General features: G+C 37.3%; 1 protein-coding gene across 2 annotated transcripts in view; it reads left to right on the plus strand.

Moving 5' to 3' along the window:
• The first annotated feature begins 272 nt into the window (after positions 1–272).
• The window catches only part of CNOT4 (CCR4-NOT transcription complex subunit 4), a 208699-nt gene continuing 184366 nt past the window's right edge, over positions 273–24605 (plus strand). Inside the window, exons 1-2 of one of the 2 annotated variants that reach the window (XM_074193619.1) lie at positions 273–583; positions 11964–12174. The gene's annotated coding sequence lies outside the window, so the exon portion shown is untranslated. The remainder of the gene's footprint in view (positions 584–11963; positions 12175–24605) is intronic. The other variant, XM_074193618.1, reaches the window with a different exon arrangement.

Raw genomic sequence — 24605 nt, forward strand, 5'->3', positions numbered from 1 at the left:
CCCAAAAAGAAGAGTGTGCGTTTTGTCACTTTCGGGGCTTCTGACTGTTACCCCGCCGGCTGTTTCGTCCGGCCGACCCGCTCCTAAGGTCCCACGGAAAACCCCGATCCGCCGTGACCCCGGAGCGCTCCACTCTCGCGGGGAGAGCAGTTTAGGAAGCAGCCACGTGAGCTCTGCCCACCGCTCCACCCGCCCTCGCTCCGAAGCCGGGGGGGGGGGGGGGGGGGGGGGAAGCGAGGCAGGGAACTTCATTTCCCGGCGTGCACCCGGGCGGTTGCTTCGGGAAGCACTACAATTCCCGGCGTGCAGCGAGGCGGGGCGGAGCCGCCGCCGCCTCCTCCCGCGGTTGCCCCCTCCCCCCCTCCCGGCAGGGTCCGTGTACGCCTGCGCAGGAGAGGCCGGAGCAGTCTTCCCCTAATGTAAGATGGTGGCCTGTCCGGCTGTGGAACCCACGGAAAGCCGAGAGTCCCCCTCTCAGCCATAAAGGTCGGACTCGGAGGAGCCAGGCCTCCCCCGGCAGCCGCTCAGCAGCCGCTCGCGAGGACGCGCCAGCCCCGCGGGCACGGGAGGAGGAGAAAGCGAGGTGCGGAAGGCGGGTGGGTGGCTGCGGGGCCGGGCTTCGGGGAGCCGGAGGCTGTGGCCGGCTACGAGAGCGCGGAGGCTTCGCGGGGACCGTGCAGGCCGCGCCGCCCCCCCACCCCTGCCCCTTCCTCCTCCTCCTCCTCCTCCTCCCCGCCTCGGCAGGCGGCGGCGGGAGCGTCCGCGGAAGCCGGGGAGTCCCTCCCCTGCTCCCCGCCTGGGACACCCGCGTCCGGGCCCATCCTGCGCGCCCACGTCCCCGCCCGGCCCGCACCTGGCTACACCTGCCGGGGTGCCGCCGCCCCCCTCCCAGCCTCAACTATCCCAGAGCCGCTGCCCTATTCCCGGGGCCGGGCGGACGCCCCGTGTTTGGCCGTGCCTTACCCGAGAGCCAAAGAAACTGGGGCTCCTTTGCATTTGCTTTCCCTTTAGACAGATACCCTATCCTCGGAGGCTTTTGATTCCCCTCTTTCAGCCACTTGATCTAGGTTCCTATTACGTAAATTATTCATACCACTACCCCATAGGACACAAAACAAGGTAATCCTGGCAAAAGCCAAATAGAAATGATTTTTGGTGTACCGCTTTCCATTTTACCGTGTTTCTGTTCCTTTCCATAATTGACCCGGCTATCTAGACGTATAGTTTGATTTCTCGCTCATCTAGTTCATTTACGATTTGAATGGAAAATTTTCTCTGTAGTTAAGATTAGATTTGATTAGTGGTTGTATTTGAAGGGAATTAATAGCAAGCCTTTCTTTTTTTTTTTAACTTCCAATATGGCAGTTATCCGAACAGAACACTTTTTCCTCAAAGAAAAAGATTTGTTTATTTTAGTTGTTTTTAACCTGACTTAACAGGGTTAAGAAAAAAGGATAAAACTGTATCCAATGCATGGTGCTGTTGGCACTGTCGGGAAAACCGACTTAGTAAAAAAGGATAGACAGATCTCTGCATCACAGATGAGTGTGCTGTTGTCTTACAGAATTAGCAGAAGAGCAAATTAGTCTGTGATGAGATCTTTTATATTTAAGCAATATCCTTAGTAAATGGGGTGGAAGTTACAAAGGCCATCAATTGGTTGTTCCTTTTACTTTTAAAAGTAGTTCACTAGCAAACACCGAAGTTTGGTTCACATGCATATTTCTATGTGGTATTACTGTGGATTTAGTTTTAAAAGGCACACGCTAACCAGATTCTGAGCTCTGGCAAAAAAGTCAAGAATTAGACTAGCCAATTTTTCCTTAATCTTTTTTTTCCTTTGTAACCCTTCAGGCTTCTAATTTGTGTCCACCCTCTATCATTGAAGTACTGATGAAAATACATGGAGAAACCATGATATCCTGTGGTTTTCCTTGAAGTAATGGTTAGTTTTGGCATAGATCTAGGATAGTAAAAGTGATCATCAGTATTGGAAATCAGACATATTGTTTGCATCAGATTTTCTTCCTGATAGTGTAATGGAAAAGCTTTCATTTCATAAACAAACCTAATATTTGTCAATCAAACTTCACTGAAAGGCAAGTAATTCTAGGAGAATACTACTTTCACATGGCAAGAGGTGCACAGCAATTTTTCCATTTTCTTTTTTAAAAGGCTTTTCCCTTTGATTCCCCATTAAATATATTCTTTAAGGATTCAGTGATAAATTATCTTGTCTCCACTTTTTTTCCCTTGCTTGTAAATAATTAACATCTTAGTTTTAGCATTCTCCATTTAAAGTGATTTTCTTTTGGATAGCTACGGTAATAGCCCATTTTGTTAGACGATAGAAAGTAGATTTCTAAATATTATATTGTTTATTTTCAGGCATTTCAACTTCATATTTGTCATGGTTTTCTTTGAACTATTGGGTCATGTTTGTCAGTGCAGGAATTCTTAGTAGTCTGTCCTTGAGGTGAATCATTTCAAAGGAAAGTTGCATGATGAACATAAATAATTTAAAGTAGGCTACTTGAACATCTTAAAACTTCTAGTTATGGAATGAGATACAGTTTCATGGTAGAATGTGGAGGAAAATGAAATTGCTCCCTTGGATTTCAGAAGGATTGTTAGAATGTTGTACTGGTGGTAATATGCAGAGAGTTTTGTGTAAAAGAAATAGGTCATGGCTTAGTGAACTACTGGAATGGGGAAATTTTTATATGAAAAATCCTTATTGGTGGTGAATAGCTTTTTATTACCTTATAGATAATTTTAGTTTATCCTCATCCTGTCTTCTTCCCTTTTCCTTTTCCTCCCCTTCCCCCACTAGGTTTTTTTTTTAGGTTTTTGTAAGGCAAACAGGGTTAAGTGGCTTGCCCAAGGTCACACAGCTAGGTAATTATTAAGCATCTGAATCCTTATTTGAACTCAAGTCCTCCTGACTCCAGGGTGCTCTATCCACTGCACTACCCAGATCCCCACCATGATAGTTTTTAAAGAATGAGAAACATTATTGTATCAGGTAGTAGGAATTCCTCATTTAGCTACTTCTTTAATCTGGTGAAGCTACCTCATTTAGATTCTGCCCCGCAGAGTTCAGGTGAGGCTCAAATGATAAAATGTAAAGTGGTTTCAAAGGAAAAATACCAACTGTTTCTAGGAATCTAGTTTATGTGGCTATGTTTGTTACACTGAAGCTACTGAAACTCATTTTTATCGGAAAAAACCCCCCATTAGATTAAGGTGATTTTTTTTTTCTTTACAAGCCAAGAATTTGACTTCAGACTGAATAAGATACAAATAACTTTAATCAGTAAACAGTAGTTCCTTCTGGATTTCTTGTGAGGAAAAGGACAAGATCTGTCTTCAGTGATTAAAGATCAGTGAACTAGGGAATTGGAATACATGGATATTTCTACTATTCCTTCAACATATTTAAAATGCACTTTATAATTTGCTCAAAGAATTTCCTTTAGAGAAGATTCAAGTGCTTTTTACCACACAGGAAGAACATGTATCAAAAAAAGCTGAGTTAAGATTTTAAAATTATAAAAATTATTAGAGTCTAGGAATATTTGGAAAAATTTGTGTGCAGATCCCCATTTGATTTTATAAGGCTCAGTAAATGTGTTTTTTTTCCTTCATCTTCATGTAAAAGATGATGGTGGCACTTTATCATTTTTCTTTTAATTTGTAAATGTGCAGAAAAACTGTAAAGGCTATAAGCATTTTAATCTTAAGCATATTGATTTATACTGCAATTTCATGGGCTTCTGAAAAGAATTTTGTTAAAAAATTTAAGGACTTTAATTTTGTTGCATATGCATTTTTAGATGGTTTCTTACAAAGTGATGAAGTGATGGCAGTTTTTTTGCAAGATTGAAACATCTTGACAGACATTCCTTTTTTGAAGTTTTTTTTGTGGGGCAGGGAAAAGAGGTTCAAAATGGAAATCAAAAATAAATAAGTTTTAAATACTGGTACTATTGGTAGGAACTTTCCCTATAGGGAAAGCATCTGTTACCAGTGTTTTTTTTTTTTTGCAACTTACAAAAGAATAGCCCTATGGTTTACTTGGTAAGACAACTTGACTTTGTGGTAGGGAAGAATATATCTTTTGAAGATCAATTTAAGACTCAGTAGGAAGCTTTCTTTTGATGGTTACTTAATGGTCATTAGGTTGCTGTTTTTCATTTTTTTAATTAAAAAATTGATAACTTTATAGAATTCAAATTTTAAGTGCCTTAGAGCATTTGTAGTGGTGATGGGTGTTTTTTTATCTTCTGTATCTCATGTTGATTAGAGTGAAATTTTGCTTTTTAAAAGAAAGTAACAATTTTGGAAATCTATCTTTTCTTTACCTCTTCTCCAGCTCCCTGCAGGCAAGGATGGGTAGATTCAGTTTTGTTCTTGTATCTATATTGTTCAAAATGCCTGAAAAATAGTTGGGCTCTCCATCATGAAGTTGACCAATTGATCTTGAGAATTTAGAAAAAGGTAAACTGGAACAGGTTAAGCTTTTCTTGTATTGAACCTTGTCTTTAATTTTGAAATTAAAAAAGTTCTTATTTTCTAATTAAGAAAAAAGCACAAGATAAAATGTATCTGAATCAGAATTTAGATCCTTGTTGGACTTTTGGCAGAGTACAAAATAACTTTTTGATATAAGTAGTGATGGAGGTTTGTAAAACACTAATAATTGAAATATCAAAGGGGTGTAGAATTTCCTTAGTTGTCACAAGTGGACACTTTCTTTGCCTTGCCAACTATCTAAAACTTCTAAAGCATTTTTAGTTCTTGGATTAAAAAGAAATGCTAATTGTGGGTATTTGCAATACCAAACATTCATTCTTTGTACTGTTGACTGACCTAAATGGCATCATGCTAAATGACATCATGATGTAGGATCCAGGTTGCTGCTGGCTGATTTGAGCTATCTGTTCCCACACTTTCCTTTCTTCTTCACTTTCTACCAGTTGAGTTTTGATTTCTTGCATGTTTGATTAAAACAATAATTGTGGAGCCTGAATAAATGAAAATGATGAAATGGTTAGTAAGTTTTTACTAAATGCTTGCTGTGTTTCAGGTACTAAGTGCTGGGCATCAAAGAAAGGCAAAAATGGTCTTTGCCCTTGGGGAACTAAAGAGGGAGACAATAAGCAATAGATATGTACAAACAAGACATGTACAGGATGCAAAGACATTAGAGTTAGGAGGGATTGGGAAAGATTTTAGCTGGGACTGGAAGGAAGCCAGAGATACCAGGAGGCAAAGATGAGGAGGGCCAGTTCCAGACATGAGAGGCAGCCAACTGAGAGATGGAGTCTCACTCATGGAACACCAAAGAAGCCAGTGTCACTGGGTCTCTGAGTACCTGATGGGGTGGAGGCTGTAAGAGATAAAGAGATTGGAAAGATAATGGTGGGAGGCTAGCTTATGAAGCATTTTGAATGCCAAATAGATTTTTTTGTATTTGATCCTGGAAGTGATAGGAAGCCACTGGAGTTTATTGAGTTTGGGAGTGTCAAGGCAGCAAGACATGGATTTAGAGTCAAGAGTCCTAGGTTCAAGTTTGTACTCTTACTGCCTCTGTAGCCTTGGATAAATCATTTTGCCTCCTAAGGCTTCTAATTCCTCAACTTTCTTCTTTTCTTTCACAACCTGACCTTTTAGGTCCCTTCAAAATCTACATGAAACTACTTTTGGTAGTGACATTTTTCTGTCACCTACATTTTGATTTTTCTCTGTCTTTCATATAATGCTTTTTAGGCTACCATACCAACATGTAGTCAGAGGGGAAAAAAAATCTAGGAAACTTATGCACAAAGGGTCAAGGCATTCATTTGGAGTGAATATACTTTCAACCTTTTTTATTTTTGCCCTTGATTGTGAAATATAGAAACTTTTTCTAAGACTTGTGACATTGAACTTTTTTTATGGATAAATAATAAATGAACAAGCAGTGTAAGGAACCTGGTGAGAATTTACTAGTCAGTTTGGGGCATCCTTTAGGGAGAATACACTGGGTGACAAAAAAGAAGCCTAGCAGAGAATAAGAGGGCAAGGGGTAGTTTCTCATTTACTTTTATTAGAGGCAGTTACCTGGCTTGATGGGATCATAGATGCATTGGTTAACAGTCAGAGTCAATATTTTATTGAGCACTTAAATTGCATTATAGTAAGATTCTGAGAGGGTTGCAGAAATTTTATATAAAATAGTCCCTTCCAGGAAGAGCTAATGATTCAATTGAAATTCAATTTTTAGCACACAGAGTATAATGGAGGATCAGAAAGGGCAATAGTAGTGTGGACTTGAGTAGTTGAAGAAGGTATCCTGGTGAAGATGGAACATGAAGAATGGAGAGGATGGAGACAGCTAGGTGATGCAGTGAATAGAGCACCGGCCCTGGAGTCAGGAGTACCAGAGTTCAAATTTGACCTCAGACACTAATTCTAGCTGTGTGGCCTTGGGCAAGCCACTTAACCCCATTGCCTTGCAAAAACTAAAAAAAAAAAAAATGTAAAAAAGAATGGAGAGGATTTAGATATTAAAGACATCCTAAGCCTGGGAACTTCTAGCATGAAAAGCCTGTAAATAGGAATAATAGTGGTGTGAGTGAGTTGATGGTAGTAAGAGACTTGTTTGACTAGAATGGAAAGTTAATTTGGAGGTGTTGTGGAAGAAAACTTTGTGAAGGAAAATTTGGCCTGATCATGGAGAGTTATCACATTTAGTTAAATTCATCATTATGTTCTTTTTATGTGGAAGGTACTGTTTTAGGTATGGGAAGTACAAAAGCAAATATGAAACAGCCACCCTCCAGAGAATTGGTATTTTCTTGGATGTGGAAAGATGCATAATTGAGATGCAGATATAAACATAAAGTTATTTAAGAGTGAAAGGATGCTAAATTGGGAAATCACTAAGGTTTTATTGAGGAGCTAGTACTTGGTAGGCCTTGAAAGAAGAAATTGAGGAGAGAGGATGGGCATTCTATTTGAGAGATGATAACTTGGAGTTTGTGAAGGTAGAAGGTGGAATTTCTGATTTCTGAAAGGGTTAGTAGTCCAATGGGGGTGGAATTTGGATTCATGAAAGGAAATATTTGAAATGTTATATTGATAATCAGCTGACAAAAGACCTTTAGAGCCAAGCTAAGCAGGTTAGTATAAAGACCATAGGAAATTATTGAAAACAAGAGAATACGATCAGAATTATGACTTGTGAATATATTTCAGATACTCTTTGAAGGATGGATTAGAGAAGGAAGACAAGGGGTAAAAAGAAAAGCAGTTATGAGACCATTGCAATAATTTAGTTGAGGGCTGATGAAGGACCAAATTAGGCAATGATCATTTGAGTGAAGAGGGACATAGGCAAAATGTTGTAGAGGTGGAACTGATGGCACTTCTTCCCCTGCTATGCAGGGTTAGGAATATTAGCAGTGGTAGTAATGTTTGACTTTCAGATAGCATTTTAAGATTTGGAGCAATATCTCATTTGAATCTCCCACAAATTCTGTGATGTAGGTTCCAGCCAACATTATTACAATTTCCAGATGAGGAAACTTAGATTGAGAGACGTTAAATGACTTGCCAGGGTTATACAATTAGCAAGGGTTGGATATAGAATATGAATGAACTTAAGTTGTCCTGACACTAAGTTCATTCGCTACCCTATTGTATAGCCTGAGAAGACAAAATGGGAGAGTCAAGAATGACCTAAATTATGAAGCTTAGTCATTAGATGTTGGCGACCTTTGCAGAAGCAGTGGAATTTGGATGTGGGCAAAAGTCAAGGGGAGAAGATAATAAATTTGAAAAGACAAAGGGATAGCCATCAGGAAATTCTAGCATTGTCCTTGGAGATGGAGCACTGGAGTCAAGATGGGAGATTAAGTTTGGGAGTTTAGTTGCATAGATATAATCATCAGGAGCAGATGAGATTGATTGATCAAGGAATAGAATTTAGAGTTATTGGAAGAAGACCCTGAGGATAGACAACCCACACTTAATTAAATGTGAAGGGATAGGTATTATACCTAAGGAAATTGAAAAGGAATTATCCAACAGGTAGGAAGACTAGGAGAAAATAGTGCCATGAAATCCAAGGGAGAAGAGGATATCTAAGAAGATATTTCTAATTTAAAAATTGTAGAAATTTACCAGGTGTGCACTGAGAACCACTGGGTTTAATACTTAAGATCCTTTAACACCTCATCTAGGTGATACAGTGGCAACCCACTTCAGTATTTTTGCCAATGCATAAAGGGTTAAGGTTAAGTGATTTGCCCAGGGTTACATAGTAAGTGGCTGAGACTGGGTTTCACTCAATAGTGAAAAGTCTGAACAACATCATCATCTTTTTTAATCACACCAGTTTACTTAAAACTACTCTCAAGTTTATGAAGAAATGGAAGGATTGAGAGTAGATAACACTAAGATAATGGCAGTGAAAAGGAGAGTTATTAATATGCTAGTTACTGGTCATGGCCTTCCCTCTCTCCCTTCCTTCCTGAATGAAGGACCTTTGGGCATGTTTATAGAGTTTATTAAGTAAAGCCAGTATTTGAGTAGATATTCAGTGTGAGATGGGGTGGCTAAGTAGGGCAATGGATTAAGAACAAAGCTGTGGAATTGGGAAGATTGAAATCCATCCTCAGACATAATCTAACTATGTAACTTTTTTTTTTTTGCCTTAGTTATCTGAAAAATGAGCTGGAGAAGGTAATGGCAAGCTACTTCAGTATCTTTGTCAAGAAAACCCCAGGGGTGGCTAGGTGGCGTAGTGGATAAGGCACTGACTGGCCTTGGAGTCAGGAGTACCTGGGTTCATATCCGGTGTTAGACACTTAATAATTACCTAGCCCTGTGGCCTTGGGCAAGCCACTTAACCCCATTTGCCTTGTAAAAAAAACCAAACAAACCCTAAATGATGACATGAAAAATCAGGCATGACTTAAAAAATGACTGAGCAGCAATAAGTCAACATGAAAGAGAAGGAATAGTGTGTGGACAAATTCTGGGAGAAGAAAGTAGGAGTTGTGATTTGATATTATATTATATTATAGAGTGCCAAGATAACTTTTTTTTTCTTTTTAGTTTTTGCAAGTCAATGGGGTTGAGTGGCTTGCCCAAGGCTACAGGGCTAGGTAATTATTAAGTGTCCCTCTGAGTCCGGATTTGAACCCAGGTACTCCTGACTCCAAGGCCAGTGCTTTATCCACTACTCCACCTAGCCGCCCCAAGATAACTTTAATAATAAAATTATTATGATGATCAGCATAAGGAAAGGATTCTCTTATATGATAAAATTCTCTAAATTCTTGTTTTGTGGTGAATGATATTGTGTTGATTGCATGGGAACATTGCAAAACTTATTAAATAAATAAGATCTATAATTATGCAGAGTAGGGCCTAATAATCCATACAGGAGAAACAAGTAGATGAAGAATTCCTTTTGTTAAGATTATGATCCTGATATAGGATAAACAATCAATAGAAGATATTTATCAATATACTATCTTGGGTACAAATGCAGCAATGAGTTTGGCTCAGGATCAAAAAGGAAAACAGGCAAGATTCAAACAATTTTAAACTCTTAAACAGAGGTCCATCTTTTTTAGCAGTGATTTCCCCTAATGTTACATGGCTATGAAGTCTTCAAAGCACTAAACTTAAGCTCACTCAAAGGTCAGTGAAGAGGTACATGTGGATAAGATATGAACAATCTGCAACATTTGTTTTAGAGTCTTGACTTCTGTTTGTTTCAATGTTGGGAGCTCTCAGCTTGTAAACTCTTACCACTAAAGCGGAGTGGCAACTTTCATTTGTTCAAAAAGCTGACTTTGGCTCAGTTCTTTCAGATAGGCTGTGTGGTAAAATGAAATACATTTCTGGTACAATGGATTCACCATCTCTTGGGGAATTGCTCTGCAGAAGTGGAATAAAACAAAAATTCTGGGGACACTTAGGGTGCTCCAAATCCTTTCAGATGGTCCTCAAGGTCAAAACTATTATCATAATAGCACTAATATGCTGTTATTTCTCATAGAGTAAATATAGATATAATCCATGTAATTTTTTGGAGGAAAATGGGGGCTGGTCTTATAAGGATCTTAAAGGGTAACTAAGTGTTCATGTGCTGCATTAGTATCAATGCAGTATCAAAAGATCTGAATAAATGTCTAGCATGTGAACTTATGTTATTGAACCTAAGGGAGGATATGGTAAGACTCTTATAAGATGGGTTAGACATGGACAGGTTGCCATCAGCAAATTGGAGAGAATGCCCACACTGATGAAAGTGTCCATTGAAGTAATTTGTTGGGTGTATGGGATGGACTACAGGAATGAGAATAAGTTAAGAAACTATTGTAATAGTCTAGATGTGCTATAATGAGCACTGGACTACAGCAGGATAATAATAATAATGGTTAGGAAAGAATTTGAGGCACGAGAGGCTGACTCTCAGGCTAACTTGGAATGAATGCTGGGTACATCCAGGAAATTGAGTTGTGTTACATTTACTAGCTAAATTACTAATTTCTCAGACTCTGTTTCCCTAGCTATAAAATAGAAATGTTTATATAAATAGTACTATAATATAGTATTATCTTGTATTATAGATCCCTTGTACCCCATGGTGGTTGTGAGGATCAAGTGAATTGAATATAAGGCAGATTTAAAAAACTTAAAAAAAATACTGTTTAAAGGTCAGTTACTATTACAGAATTTACTGGTTGAATTGGTTGAATCTAGGGAATGAAAGAGAAGATAGAAGTCAAGCCTAAGGGATTGAAGAAATTGGATAGATCCATTTTTGCTAGCAAATTGCTATTTGTTTTCCCAGAGGCAAGCCTTTAGAAAGGAAATGATACATGATTGCTCAATTTACAATCACAAAAAATTCCAATAGGAAAGATGAATTCATATTATGAAAATTATTTTAATTTCATTCTATTGGGGATAGGTGTGCGTTAATTTGAAAGGGAAAGAAGCAGCTAACATTTTTTAAATAATAGATTATACTCCATTCACAAGTTAAGATAAATAAGTATTTCTTTACATAAGTATTAGTTCAAAAAGAATCAACACTGTGAAACTTAGTATATTTGAAGAGCTTATAATTAGCTACATCTTATGATATTCTTAATATTTATATTTAAAAGTGACCTGAGTCGAGAAAATTCCTGGTGAAATAGAATACTTAATCTTACTAGCTCCACCTTACTGCTTGAGGGCATAAGATTAGGTCAGCAGGAAGAAGAATGCAGGGACATGGTGAAACAGTTTATTCTTCCAAGTACTTATATTTTCCAAAGGTGCATGCTTTTTTTTTTTTAAGGACCTTGAGCGCTAACCTATATTAGTTTTGGTTTGATTTTTTTTTTTGAGCTTTATTTTCTTTGAAATCAAAAAAGTCTTTGCTTTTATTTCTTTTGTTGACCCTTCATTAAGTCAATCTTCTGCATTGTGTAGTTTCAACATAACATTTGCTACCATTAGGGAACTCGTAAACTGTTTAACTTGTACTTCTATTGACTCTGCTGTCTTAAAGCTGAAGAAAAATATGAATGTCACCAAGTTATTTATTGAAAGTTATAGAGTACAATTCATTCTCTTTAATATCATGCACATGAAATATTTTTCTTCCAAATATTTAGAACATAAGTCTTATGTTTAAGGAATTCAGAATAGGGAGAAGTAGACATGGGCATGGTTCTTAAAACGCTTTATTTATATTAAATTCATCTTAATTTTCCCTAGCAATTTTCTCTCCTTTTCTATTTTGAAACAGTCATAATTAAAAAACAATGATAAATGGTATAACTAAATAATACTGATTAAAAAGATTGTGCAATATAATAATATTTAATAGAAAACATTTTCTCTTAGTCTTTCTTAAGATCTTGAGCCCTTTACCATGACATAACTTTATTTTTTGCTTTTTTATCCAGTTTGGTTGTGCATTGCAGAGTTTTTTTGAAGAGGGGGACATTTCATTCTTGGAAATCGTTTCTTTCTGTGGATAAGAAAACTCACCAGAGAGCTTATGTGACCTGAACAATGGCATAGAGTTGTGTCAGAGTTGCATTTTGGAATCTAATTCTTTGGACCCCATTAGATCAACATCCAGAAGAAATTTGCAGCATAGGAGGAAGAAAAAGAGTAAGTTTTGGAGCAGGAGGCAGGCCTGGGTGGGAAGGACTGACAGAAGTCAGTGTGATTGTTGTGGGGAGAGGAGTCAGGAGGTAGGAGGTGGGAGAGGGCTTCTCAAGGGAGTAGGATTGTGCCAAAGGAAACCTTTGCCTGCTTTGAAATTTTTGGAGAGCCCCTGATGGCAGCTGCTGTGTCACTGAAATCTTTCATTTTGTCTTTTGCATATGTGCCTTAATGAGCATTCAGTGGAAAGGATTAGTTTGAAGATGTTATGTGGCTAACATAAAGTTTTCAGTGGCTGGATTTTCATCTCAAACTTTAGGAATTCTGGCCATATTTGTTATACTAAGAACATAGATTTAAAGTGACCTTTTTTTTTTCTTGACTTAAGAAATAGGGAAAATTTGGGGAGGCTGCCAACAGTTTTCTCTAAAGAAGCTATTTCCCTAGTCCTCCCTCTCAGTTTAGCCTATTTCCTCTCCAGTTAATATGGTGATAATCTATATTTATAGCTATATCTATTGGGTACAGTTTGGTGAAGTGAAAAAAAGTGTTGGAAATAGAGCTGAAAAGACTTTGAGTTAAAATTATGGTTCTGCCATTTAGTCCATCACTCATATCCAACCCCTTGTGAGAGGTTTGGACTAGATGACTTATGAGGTCCTTTCTAGCTCTAGATCCTTTGTCCTTGGACAAGGCTGCTTAACCTTTCACCTGATCTTCTCTCCTATAAAATAGGGATTATGCACCTCATAGGTTGCTGTGAGGGAAAAATTTTGCAAACCTTAAACTCAATATAGATGTGAGTTTGGATCTCTTAACCTGTCTCCTCCTTTATTATTATTATTTTTTTAAGGTTTTTGCAAGGCAAATGGGATTAAGTGGCTTGCCCAAGGCCACACAGCTAAATAATTATTAAGTGTCTGAGACTGGATTTGAACCCAGGTACTCCTGACTCCAGGGCCAGTGCTTTATCCACTGTGCCACCTAGCTGCCCCTCCTCCTTTATTATTGATATATTATTTGAAGATTTCTATTTGCAGGAGGTTTTTAGACTCTGACCAAGACTGTTATACTTGGTCAGTGTTTTTCATTGAGTTATATAGAGTTAAAATTATATGGCAATTTGGTTTGGAACTCCTTAGTTTGATTGTTGGCAAATTCTTTATGGGATATTTTGTTGTTCAGTTATTTTTGACTCTTAGTTGACCCCATTTGGGGTTTTCCTGGCAAAGATACTGGAATGGTTTGCCATTTTCTTCTTCAGCTCCTTTTACAGATGGAGAAATTAAGGCAAACAGAGTTAAGTAACTTGTTTGAGATCTCACACAGTTTATAAGTGTTTGAGGTCAGATTTGATGAATTCAGGTCTCCCTGACTCCAGACCTGGCACTCTGTCCGTAGCTCAACTTAGCTGCTCTTCAATAGTGGTAGTAACCAAGTGCATAGCTCTTTGTTTTCTGGGTAGTGGAAAGACAAATTTTAAGAGGCTGCTTGAATTGGGCAGTGTAGGGAGGAAGGCAGGTATATTTAAGTACTCTGGGAGTGTCTCAGCTACTCTTGCAGTGAGGAGTATTAGATCAATCAGTTTGGCTTTGGAGGGGATTGTTGTGATTAGTTGTCCTCATTTTTTTAATTCTTAAAATTATAAAAACTGCTAATTTGCTAGAAATATTAGAAAAAATGTGGAAATAAATTTTTTTTCTCCTTTTTATGCAGACAGAATTTTCTTAATTATTTTATCATTAGCACTGAGTCTTGGTCAGCCATCTTTCTTAGAACTTATTGTATTCAGCAAATATACTAGGTGCCTACTATAAGCTGAGTAATGTGCTAGGTTCTGGAGTCATAAAGTCAAAACTTAGAAGTGAGGAAACTCAGGCCTACAGATGTTAAATGATCTGTTTAAGATCACACAGTTAATAAGTGATACATTAAGTATTCAAACCTAGGTCTTAGACCTTGCCCTTCATGGAGTTCACAATTTAACAAGGAGATTAAACAGATACATGACTATAATAGAATGGGAAAGGCAGAGTAGATTGGGAGTTAGAATCTGGGTTCATATTCTGTCATCATTATTTGCTGTCTTTCTAACCTTAGATAAATCATTTCACCCTTTTTGGGTCTTAGTTAACTAATTTTTTTATTGACATTTTATTTTCCAGTTACATATTATGAAAATTTTTCAACATTCATCCACATGCATTTTTATGTTATACAATTTTCTTCCACCCTCCCTTTCAAGCCTCCTCCCCTCAGTGGCTAACAGTCTAGTGAACATTTGTACATGTACATTTGTGTTTAACATGTTGTCATAGTAATCCTTTTGTGTATGAGGAATTAGGACTAAGGGAAAAGAAAGAGAAAATCATGGTATAGGAAGGAAAAACATAAGAGAAATTTTTAAAAAGTGAGCATAGGGTTCATTCAGATTCTGTAGTTTTTTTTGTTTTTTTTTTCTTTCGTTTCTTCATCTGGGAGTGGATGGCATTGTCTTTAACAGGTCTCACAGGGTTGCCCTAGCTCTCTAAACTGCTGAGAGGAGTGGCATCCATCATAGTTGATCAATTCATAATGTTGTCAATGTGTACAATGTTGTCTTGGTTCTACTCCTTTTGCTTAGTATCAGTTCCTGTAATTCTTTCCATGCTTCTCTAGATTCTGATCATCCATTGTTTCTTATAGAACAATTAGTAGTACTCCCATAACATTCATATTCAATACCTTGTTCAACCATTCTCCAACTGATAGACATCTCCTCAATTTCCAGTTCTCTGCCACCACAAAAAGAGCTGCTGTGAATATCTTGGAAATGTGGGACTTATCTCATTTTTTTATGATTTCTTCTGGTATAGATCTAGTATTGGTATCGTTGGGTCAAAGTCTCTGACCAGTTTTATTGCTCTTTGAGCATAATTCCACCTTGCTCTTCAGAATGGTTGGATTAATTCACAACTCCACCAATAGTGCATTTTTGTCCCAGTCTTCCCACAACCTCTCCAACATTGATCATTTCTCTTTTTTGTCATCTTAGGCAACCTGATAGGTGTGAGGTGGTACTTCGTAATTGTTTTAATTTGCATTTCTCTAATCAGTAATGATTTGGAACATTTTTTTCATGTGATTACATATAGCTTTATTTTCTTTGTTTGAAAACTGCTGTTCATGTCTTTTGACCATTCATCAATTGGGGAATGACTTGTAACTTTAAATTTGATTCAGTTCTCTATATATAGTTTAGAAACGAGACCTTTATAAGAACCCCTAGCTGTGAAAATTGTTTCCCAGCTTTCTGTTTTTCTCTTAATTTTGGCAGCATTGGTTTTATTAGTGTTAAAAGTCTTTTTATTTTAATGTAGTCAAAATCATCCATTTTGCAATTTACATTGTACTCCATTTCTTGTTTGGTTATAAATTTCTCCTCTTTCCATAGATCTGACAGGAGTATTTCTTGATCTGTTAATTGGTCTATGGTATCACCATTATGTTTAAATCCTGTATCCATTTTGACCTTTTTTTGGTAATAGTGTGTGAGAGGTGGGTCTATAACCTAGTTTTTGCCATCAGTATTTTCCAATCAGTTAACTAATTTTAAAAACAAGGAGGTTGGATTAGATAGTCTCCAAGATTTCTTTCAGATCTAGATACAGTCCTGTGAATGAAAATTGTTTGCAAAAAATACTATGTAAGAAATGAAGAGGAAATTTTTTTTCTGATTTTGAAGGACAGAAGGTATCAGGAGAAGTTTATTAGAGGAGGTGTTGTTTAATGTATGAGTATGAATTCAGCAGGTGGAGTAGATCAGTTAGTTAACTAGCATTTTGGATGATCTTTAATAACCCAGCAGGTGAAATAGAATAAAAGACAATAAGGAGCCCCCTCTTTTTTTTCCCCCACAGGAGAAGTGATCTGACTTTTAAAGCATAAGAAAGTTGATTTTGGGTGAGTTGAAGCTGGGGGAGAATTGAGATGGATGGGGAAAAGGGGACATAACGATGGTCAGAAAAGTATTAAAAGTTATAATCAAAGGAATCAATAATGATCAGTAATGAAGATTTGGTGATGTATTCATTCAGTAAACAAATAAAAATAAAACAACTCGGTCCATATTTCAAGGAATTTACATTTAAATTGCTGGTATCAGGAGCTAACATGAAATTATAAATTCAAAGTAATTTCTGTCAATGAGGGCATAGCTAAACAAGTCAGGATCATTTTTGGATAGGAAGCAGGGGGCGACAATTAAATTGAACCTTGAAACTTAGGAGTGAGGAAGGTTTGCATTCTTGGAATATTTGACAGACTATGTAAATACATAGAGAAAGGAGAGATGAAAGAGCATTTATATCAATTTGGTGGTAAAATTGTTTGTGTGTGTGTGTGTGTGTGTGTGTGTGTGTGTGTAAGTAAGTAAGTATAAGTTACCAAAAGCTTTAAAAGATAGACTGTGGCCAGATTGTGGAAGCTTGCTTTTTATTTTACAGACATTTGGGAGATACTGGGGCCAGGGTTATTGTCAGACTTCTTCTTTAGGAAGAACATTTTAGACATAAAGAGTCTGGAATGCAGAGTGGAGAGATTAAAGTTAGATGAGAGTTAATGAGGACTTGAAGTAGAAGAGGAGGTAGAAGACATGGTAACTGGATTGGCTATAGATGCTGAGGCAATGTAAAGAATCAAAAGATGGAAAGATGGGACTTAGCTGACTGAAAGACCTGAAGTGGAAAATGACAGGTGGAAGAGATACAAGTTTTCCATTTGAAAACAGTATATGGTTGGGCAGGTTAAAGGTTGTTTGGTTGCATTTAGCTTTTTAAATTTGTATAGTCATAATAATGTTATACATTCAACTAAGTATTAAACACCTACTATGTACAAAGCACTATACTAGGGTTGTAGACTAAAATATCAAGCACTCCCTACTCTGAAAGATCTTAAATTCTTTTGAGTTATCAACATGAGTATATACTGAATAAAGATAAAATAAATATTAAATAGGTATAAGTTGGTAGGAAGGACTCTAGCAATTAAGATTAACTAAAAAGTATCTTGTTAAAGGAGTTGTTACTTGAACTTCCTCCTGATCAAGAAGTGTTTCTGTGCAGTAGAGCTGAGGAGAGAATGTGGCTTCTAGGCATGGCGGGGAGGCCAGAGTAAAGGCACAGAGATTGGAGATAAAGTGCCATGTATGAGGAATAGAGAGAAAGCTGGTTTGGCTCTTCAGTAAAGTTCTGGAAGAGGTGTAATAATGCTTGATGAGACTGGAAAGATAAGTTGGTACCAGGTAGTGAGGCATTTAAAAGCCAAATAAGTGAAGTTTAATCTGGTCCTGGAAGCCAAAGAGAGCCACTTGAGTTTGAATAGATGAGTGATGTGAAAAAGGAAAATCTTATTAACAAAATTTATTTTACTAACTAAAAAATTCTCCTTTCCCTTCCTCCAGTCAAGAATGAAATAAAAACAAAACCTGCATGCTTACTGAAGCAAAACATTGGCTATATTCATAGATATTTTGCCTCATTCTGCACTCTTGAGTCTTTTACTTTCCATTAGGAAGGGTATAGGTTCTCTGGAAATCCTGCTTTTCCAGACCTGTTTTCCAGGTCAGTTTTTGCTGTCTTATTTTTTTTTTATATTTTTAAAAATTATTTATCTTTATCTCAATATTTCTTGTTGTTTGATGGACACATTGACTTCTACTTGGTTCATTCTGATGATTAGGGTTTTTTTTGGTAATTTTTAATCTTTTGTTCCAAGCTATTACTTCCCTTGCTAATTCTTTCTTCTATAGCTCTCATTTCTTTTTTTTCAGTTGCTTCTAATTCTGTTATTTCATTGATTAAAAACACTTAGAACTTTAAAAAATGACTTTATCATTTCCAGAAATGTTTAATTTGTGCCAAACTATATTTTTCTTTTATTCTTTGTAGATGTTTTGGAATTATTCTCTTTTAGGTTGGTGATTCAAATGTCTCTGTCACCATAGTAGTTTTTATGGTTGGATCCTGATTGTTTGCTTATTTTCTAACTTTGGATTTTAAGTTAGGACCAGACTTTTTTTTTTTTTTTTTTGCACACTCTTGAAGGTCAGGACTGGGCTGGTCCTATTGCTCTTTTATTGGGTTATTGCATGTCCTGTTGTTATTCTAGTATCTCAGACTGGGAATTGGTAAGCTCCTAGCACTCCCAAAGTGATCTAATTCTAGACCAAGTCTGATCACTACCCACCTGGTCTAAGCTTTTGCAAGTTCCTGACTTGCATTTGGTCTGAATGGTAGTAGACTGCTGTTGGACTCAGATGCTGTCAATCAGCTGGAGAACTCTTGTTGGCTCTGAGATTTATGGAATAGCAGCCTTTAGTCTGGAATTACTGCTCAGTTTATTTCTCTTCAGGCTTCATAATGGACTAGAAGTTTTAAATGAGACTCCTCTCTACTCCTGGGGACCAAGTCATACTGTTACTGCTTGATCCTCTCTTAATACCCAGCCCCTTGCCCTGTGACTGATATGCCACCCTATTCCTCCTAGCCACTTTTCTCTTGATAAGGTACCAGTTGGTACCTGTTTCCACAACCTGAATGATGTTCCAGTGCCCCATATGGGTCTTGTTGTTCTGGTGCACAGTGTCTGCTTCTATTGGATTGCTTCATGCATTGTGCTCTTGGTTAAAATCCATTCTCGGTGTCCACAGATTTCTATGACTATTTTCATATGCTATTCTGGGTTAGAAAAATGACTTACTGTGATTTACTCTTGGATTTTCCAATTAGAATTTTATCTACTACATTTTCTAAATCTCTCTCTTAGTTTTTGCAAGGCAGTGGGGTTAAGTGATTTGCCCAAGGTCACACAGCTAGACAATTATTATGTGTCTGAGACTGGATTTGAACCCAGGTACTCCTGACTCCAGGGCAGGTCTCTATTCACTGTGCCACATAGTTGCCCCTCTAAATCTCTTTAAAAGGTGTTTGGGAGAAGCTCTGTGTGTGTGTGTGGGGGGAAGCTCTTTATATCCCTCCAGTCCACTATCTTGGCTCTATGGCAGGATTTTCAGGGAAATCACATCAGCTGTGTGTGGATGAGGAGAGAATTGAGGCAGGGATCAATTATAAGTGGTCATTAAAGTAGTCTAAGTGAAAGGTGATAAGGGTTTGAACTAAGGTGTTTGTTTGAATAGAGGGAAAGATTCAGACAGAAACAACACTATGGCAACTGATTATGTGGAAAGAGGAGGGAAATCATGTAGTTGAAAATAATGTTAAGATTGTGAAGTACAAGAGTGGAAGAATTATGGTAACTTTTTGGTAAGATGTTTTCAAGAGGAGCAGGTTAGGGAGTGGGAGATTTTGGGTTTCTTTTTGGATTTATTGAGGTTGAGATGTCACTTGATAACTAGTTTGAAATGTGCAAACACATTCAGGTGATGGGCCACTGACACTCAAGAGTAGAGAGTAAATCTGGATTTCATCTCTTCATTTGCATGGAAATGATAATTAAACTCAATAGAATTTTAAGATCACTGAATGAGAGTAGAAAGAGAACAAAAGAAGACCAGCATCCAACATTGGGGAGCATGCACAGTTAAGAGTCATGGTAAGGAATGGGGTAGATGTAAGCATTTCTATATCACTGCCTATGTACTGGGCACCTTAAGCACATTACAAATATCTTGATAAGGAAAATGAGCCAGTTAAGGAGATTGAAAAATGCTTAGTCAAATAGGAGGGAAACCAAATAGGGTCACAAAATGGTGGTCAACAATGTCAAATCCTGGAGAAAACTCAAGAAGAATGAGGACTGTGAAAATGCTATTGATTTTTGGATTAAAAGATCATTGATAATTTAGGAGGGAGAAGTTGCAGTTGGATGATGAATTTGGAGGCCAGGTTGCAAAAGGATAAGCAACTGAAAGGTGGGGAAATGAAGATAATAAATATAGACTTTTCTAAGAGTGACTGAGAAACTATCCAGTTAAATATAAGTTCCCACTTTTTTAAAATTTTAAAATTTTTATTTTTTTAAGTTCCCACTTTCTGCTAGGTACTTTATTGGAGAAGGGAGGTACAATATGGGGGATGAATAGTTTGGTTTGGATGGTAGTGCCTACTGAAGTTTTTTTGGTAAATTTGATTTTTTTTAAAAAAAATTCATTTTTCCAACTACATGCAAGGATAGATTTAAACATTTATTTTTTTGGTAAGGTTTTGAGTTCCACATTTTTCTACCTTCCTCCCTCCCTCCCTTCCCTCCCCCCTCTCCTTGACAGTGAGTAATCTAATTTAGGTTATACATGTATAGCTATGTTAACCATATTTCCATATGTTATTAATATTTCTATATTAATCATACTGTCAAAGAAGAATCAAAACAAAAGGGAGAAAAACCACCAAGAGGGGAAAAAAACCCATAAACCATAAAAGCAGATTTTAAAAATTGAAAATTATGCTTTGGTCTGCATTCAGACTCCATAGTTCCTTGTCTGAATATGGATGGTATTTTCCATCATAAATCCTTTAGAATTGTCTTCAATCATTAAACTGCTGAGAAGAGCAAGTCCATCATAGTCAAACATCACACAGTTTGCGATTAATGTGAACAATGTTCTTATTCTGCTCACTTTACTCAGCATCTGATCATGCAAGTCTTTCCATGGTTTTCTCAAGTCTGGCTTCTCATGATTGCTTACAGGATATTAGTACTCCATCACATTCATATACCTTATTCCCTAATTGATGGGCATCCCCTCAATTTCCAATTCTTTACCACTGCAAAAAAGAACTGCTTTAGATATTTTTGTACATGTGGGTAAAACAAGGATGACCATTATCATCACTGTTATTCAATATTGTATTAGAAATGTTAACTTTAGCAATAAGAAAAGGAATTTGAAGGAATTAAAATAGGCCTTGAGGAAACAAAACTCACTGTGCAGATGATATGGTGGTATATTTAGAGAATCTTAGAAAGTCAACAAAAACAGCTTGAAACAATTAACAACTCTATTGAAGGTTTTTTTAAAAAGGGTAATGGAAATTCAGGAATATGAAAGAAGGTAGAAGGGATGATGGAGGGGGTAAATGACTGGAAAAGATGGGAGGGAATGACATGTAGAAGGAAAGGCAATGTTGTGAATAGAGAGTTGTGGTTGAAGTAAAGAATGTATGGAAAACCCATCTTTTTTTTAAATTTATTTTTATTAAAGATATTATTTGAGTTTTACATTTTTCCCCCAATCTTGCTTCCCCCCCCCCCCCCCCCCCCCCACAGAAAGCACTCTGTCAGTCTTTACTTTGTTTCCATGTTGTATCTTGTTCCAAATTGGGTCTGATGAGAGAGAAATCATATCCTTAAAGAGAAGTCTAAGAGGTAACAAGATCAGACAATAAGCTATCTTTTTTTTCTAAATTAAAGGGAATAGTCCTTGCACTTTGTTCAAATTCCACAGCTCCTTATCTGGATACAGATGGCACTCTCCTTTGCAGACAGACCAAAATTGTTCCCGATTGTTGCACTGATGGAATGAGCAAGTCCTTTAAGGTTGAACATCACTCCCATGTTGCTGTTAGGGTGTACAGTGTTTTTCTGGTTCTGCTCATCTCACTCAGCATTAGTTCATGCATATCCCTCCAGGCTTCCCTGAAATCCTGTCCCTCCTGGTTTCTAATAGAACAATAGTGTTCCATGACATACATATACCACAGTTTGCTAAACCATTCCCCATTTGAAGGACATTTACTGGATTTCCAATTCTTTGCCACCACAAACAGGGCTGCTATAAATATTTTTGTACAAGTAATGTTTTTACCCTTTTTTCCTCATCTCTTCAGGGTATAGACCCAATATGTTATTGCTGGGTATGCACATTTTTGTTGCCCTTTGGGGCATATTGTTCCATATAGCTCTCCAGAAGGGTTGGATGAGTTCACAGCTCCACCAACAGTGTAATAATGTCCCAGATTTCCCACAACCCTTCCAACAATGATCATTATCCTTCCTGGTCATATTGGCCAATCTGAGAGGTGTGAGGTGGTACCTCAGAGAAGCTTTAATTTGCATTTCTCTTATAATTAATGATTTAGAACATTTTTTCATATGGCTATGGAAGGTCTTCTTTAGAAAATGGGACTTTAGAAATGGAGTAAATCAGGGAAAGTAGGAGGTGGAACTGAGAAACAAGAGCATTCCAGGTTATGAGGAAAGTGAGAAAGATAATGTGACAAGGTGAGCTCCTATCAGTTAGTAACAATGTAAATACTTGGGTAGCAAGATTGTGTAACTTCCTTCAGCTCATATTAATAGGTGTAGAGGAACTTAGTGGGAATAATTCAGGTTTGGGATTTGGCATGAGATACATGGCAGGATTTGAGAGTGGGGAATGGTATAGAGATTAGGTTTACACTGGAAAGGGAGAAAAGTGAAGTCAGAGTAACACTATTGGACTTGTTGAGAAATTACTGAACTGGTAAAGTACTGAGGGTAAGAAGAATTTGAGGTTCAGATGAGAGTAAAGAATACGTTTAGGAGGTGTGAGGCACAGGGAGAGATATATTGATAGGAAGTTAGGATTAGTTGGAGGAACATTAAAATTTTTGATCAAGGCAATGGAACATTTGTCAGCAATAGTGACATGGAATAAGGAAATAGGTCTTGACATTTAAGGATATTGAGAAATTGAGAGTTTAAGGTATTTGAGGGAGCTTTAGCATGAACATTATAAAGGTGCCAAGAATTGGAGAGGAGAGAAAGTGAACCAGGTGCTTAATTCCTTTAGAAAGGGAGAATAGCTTGCCTTGACAGCAGCTACTAAAGTGAAGAATTTCAGTAGAGTAAATCATTTGATTTCTTGGTGTCATGAATTGAAAGGCGAGGGGGTTTCAGATAAAGCACAGCTGCCCTTAGAGGACTCACTTAAAATCATAGATTTAAATCAGAATGGGAACCACTATTTCATTTTACTGAAGAGATTATCAAGATAACAAAAGTGGTGAGGTGCAGTAGGACTGTGGTGACCACCCTATTCAGTATCTGAATAGGAATCCTTTCATTTTAGTGCTTACTAATTGTATTTCACATTGCTTTTTGCTTGGATTTAAACATCTGTGTCTGACTTCCTGACCAAGATGAAAGTGACAGAATTTTAGTATAGATTTGATAGTGAAGAGCAGCTATATGTTTGTCATGAACAACTTTTCAATTCATATGGGCCTTGGTTTAGAGATTAATATTTTTCAAGTAACCTGTCAGTCATTTGAAACAAATGATGGTATCTGAGTTTTGAAATTTCTACATATCCTATTACTAATTTTCTTTAATTCTTTACATTGAAATATAGAGAATTAAATACGTTTTTCAATCATCTAAAGTGTGTTTGGAGGAAAGACATGAGGTTTTAGCATGAAAACCCTGGGGTTTTCAAGGCTCATGATCTCTATTGTTTACTAAATTGTCATTTCTAACATTACATACATTTAAATTACCCACGACATTACATAAATTTAAATTGCCCAAGATTTACTTTTTTGTTTCCTTTATCTTTATCATAAATAAATATAAAAAAAAGGAAATTTTTTTTTAGTCAAATTAGTCAAATTCTCAGTAGCTATTTGGCCAAGTGTTCCTCCTGTTGATTGATAAATCAGTCAGTAGGCATAAGAGTTTATTTGGTATTCCTTGATATTGTTAGCCCTCTTGCATGGAAGTGAAAATGGGAATTGTCATAGAGCAGAGAAATCAGACTATAAAGGAAAAAAAAGGTATCTAGAGAGGAAAGTTGAATTTCTGCCATCATCCTTGGATTCCAAGATGAGAGATATTTGTGTGTTTGAAAGCAGAAGAGGGATATTTGAGAGGAAAGATGCAAAAATGAGAGTGAATCTGTTATGGCACACATAGTGGTATTAGCTATTAGAAAGGGAGAATCCTATTGGAAAACTGCAAAAGCAAGCAATATGTATTTACAAAGTATATAGTCTTGTGTCAAGCTAAATAATGTAGATATACAAATAGAAATGAAAAGACAGTCCCTACCCCGCGCCCCCCCCCCCCCCCCCCAGGAGCTTACATTCTATTCATTCATTCATTTATTTGCAAGGCATTAGGGTTAGGTCACTCAGCTAGATTAATTATTAAGTGGCTGAGGTCAGATTTGAACTCAGGTCCTCCTGACTCTAGAACTGGTGCTCTGTCCACTGCACCCCCTAGCTGCCCTGGAACTTACATTCTAAGAAAGATAACATGACAAAATGAATTGAAAAGTGGGACAGTCACCAAATTGGAAAATCAGGACATTGTAGAAGGGAAAAGAGGTTGGTTGGCCTGGCCTCTTACTGCGTGATTGTCTCAGGAGGACCTCTGCAAATGGAAGAACTGAGGAATTAAGGAAGGCAAGACCTTAGGCATAATAGAAGGTTCAAGATTAAATGATGGTTGAGGCATGG

Source organism: Macrotis lagotis, chromosome 7, assembly GCF_037893015.1.
Source record: "Macrotis lagotis isolate mMagLag1 chromosome 7, bilby.v1.9.chrom.fasta, whole genome shotgun sequence".
In the NCBI taxonomy this organism is placed as follows: Eukaryota; Metazoa; Chordata; class Mammalia; order Peramelemorphia; family Peramelidae; genus Macrotis; species Macrotis lagotis.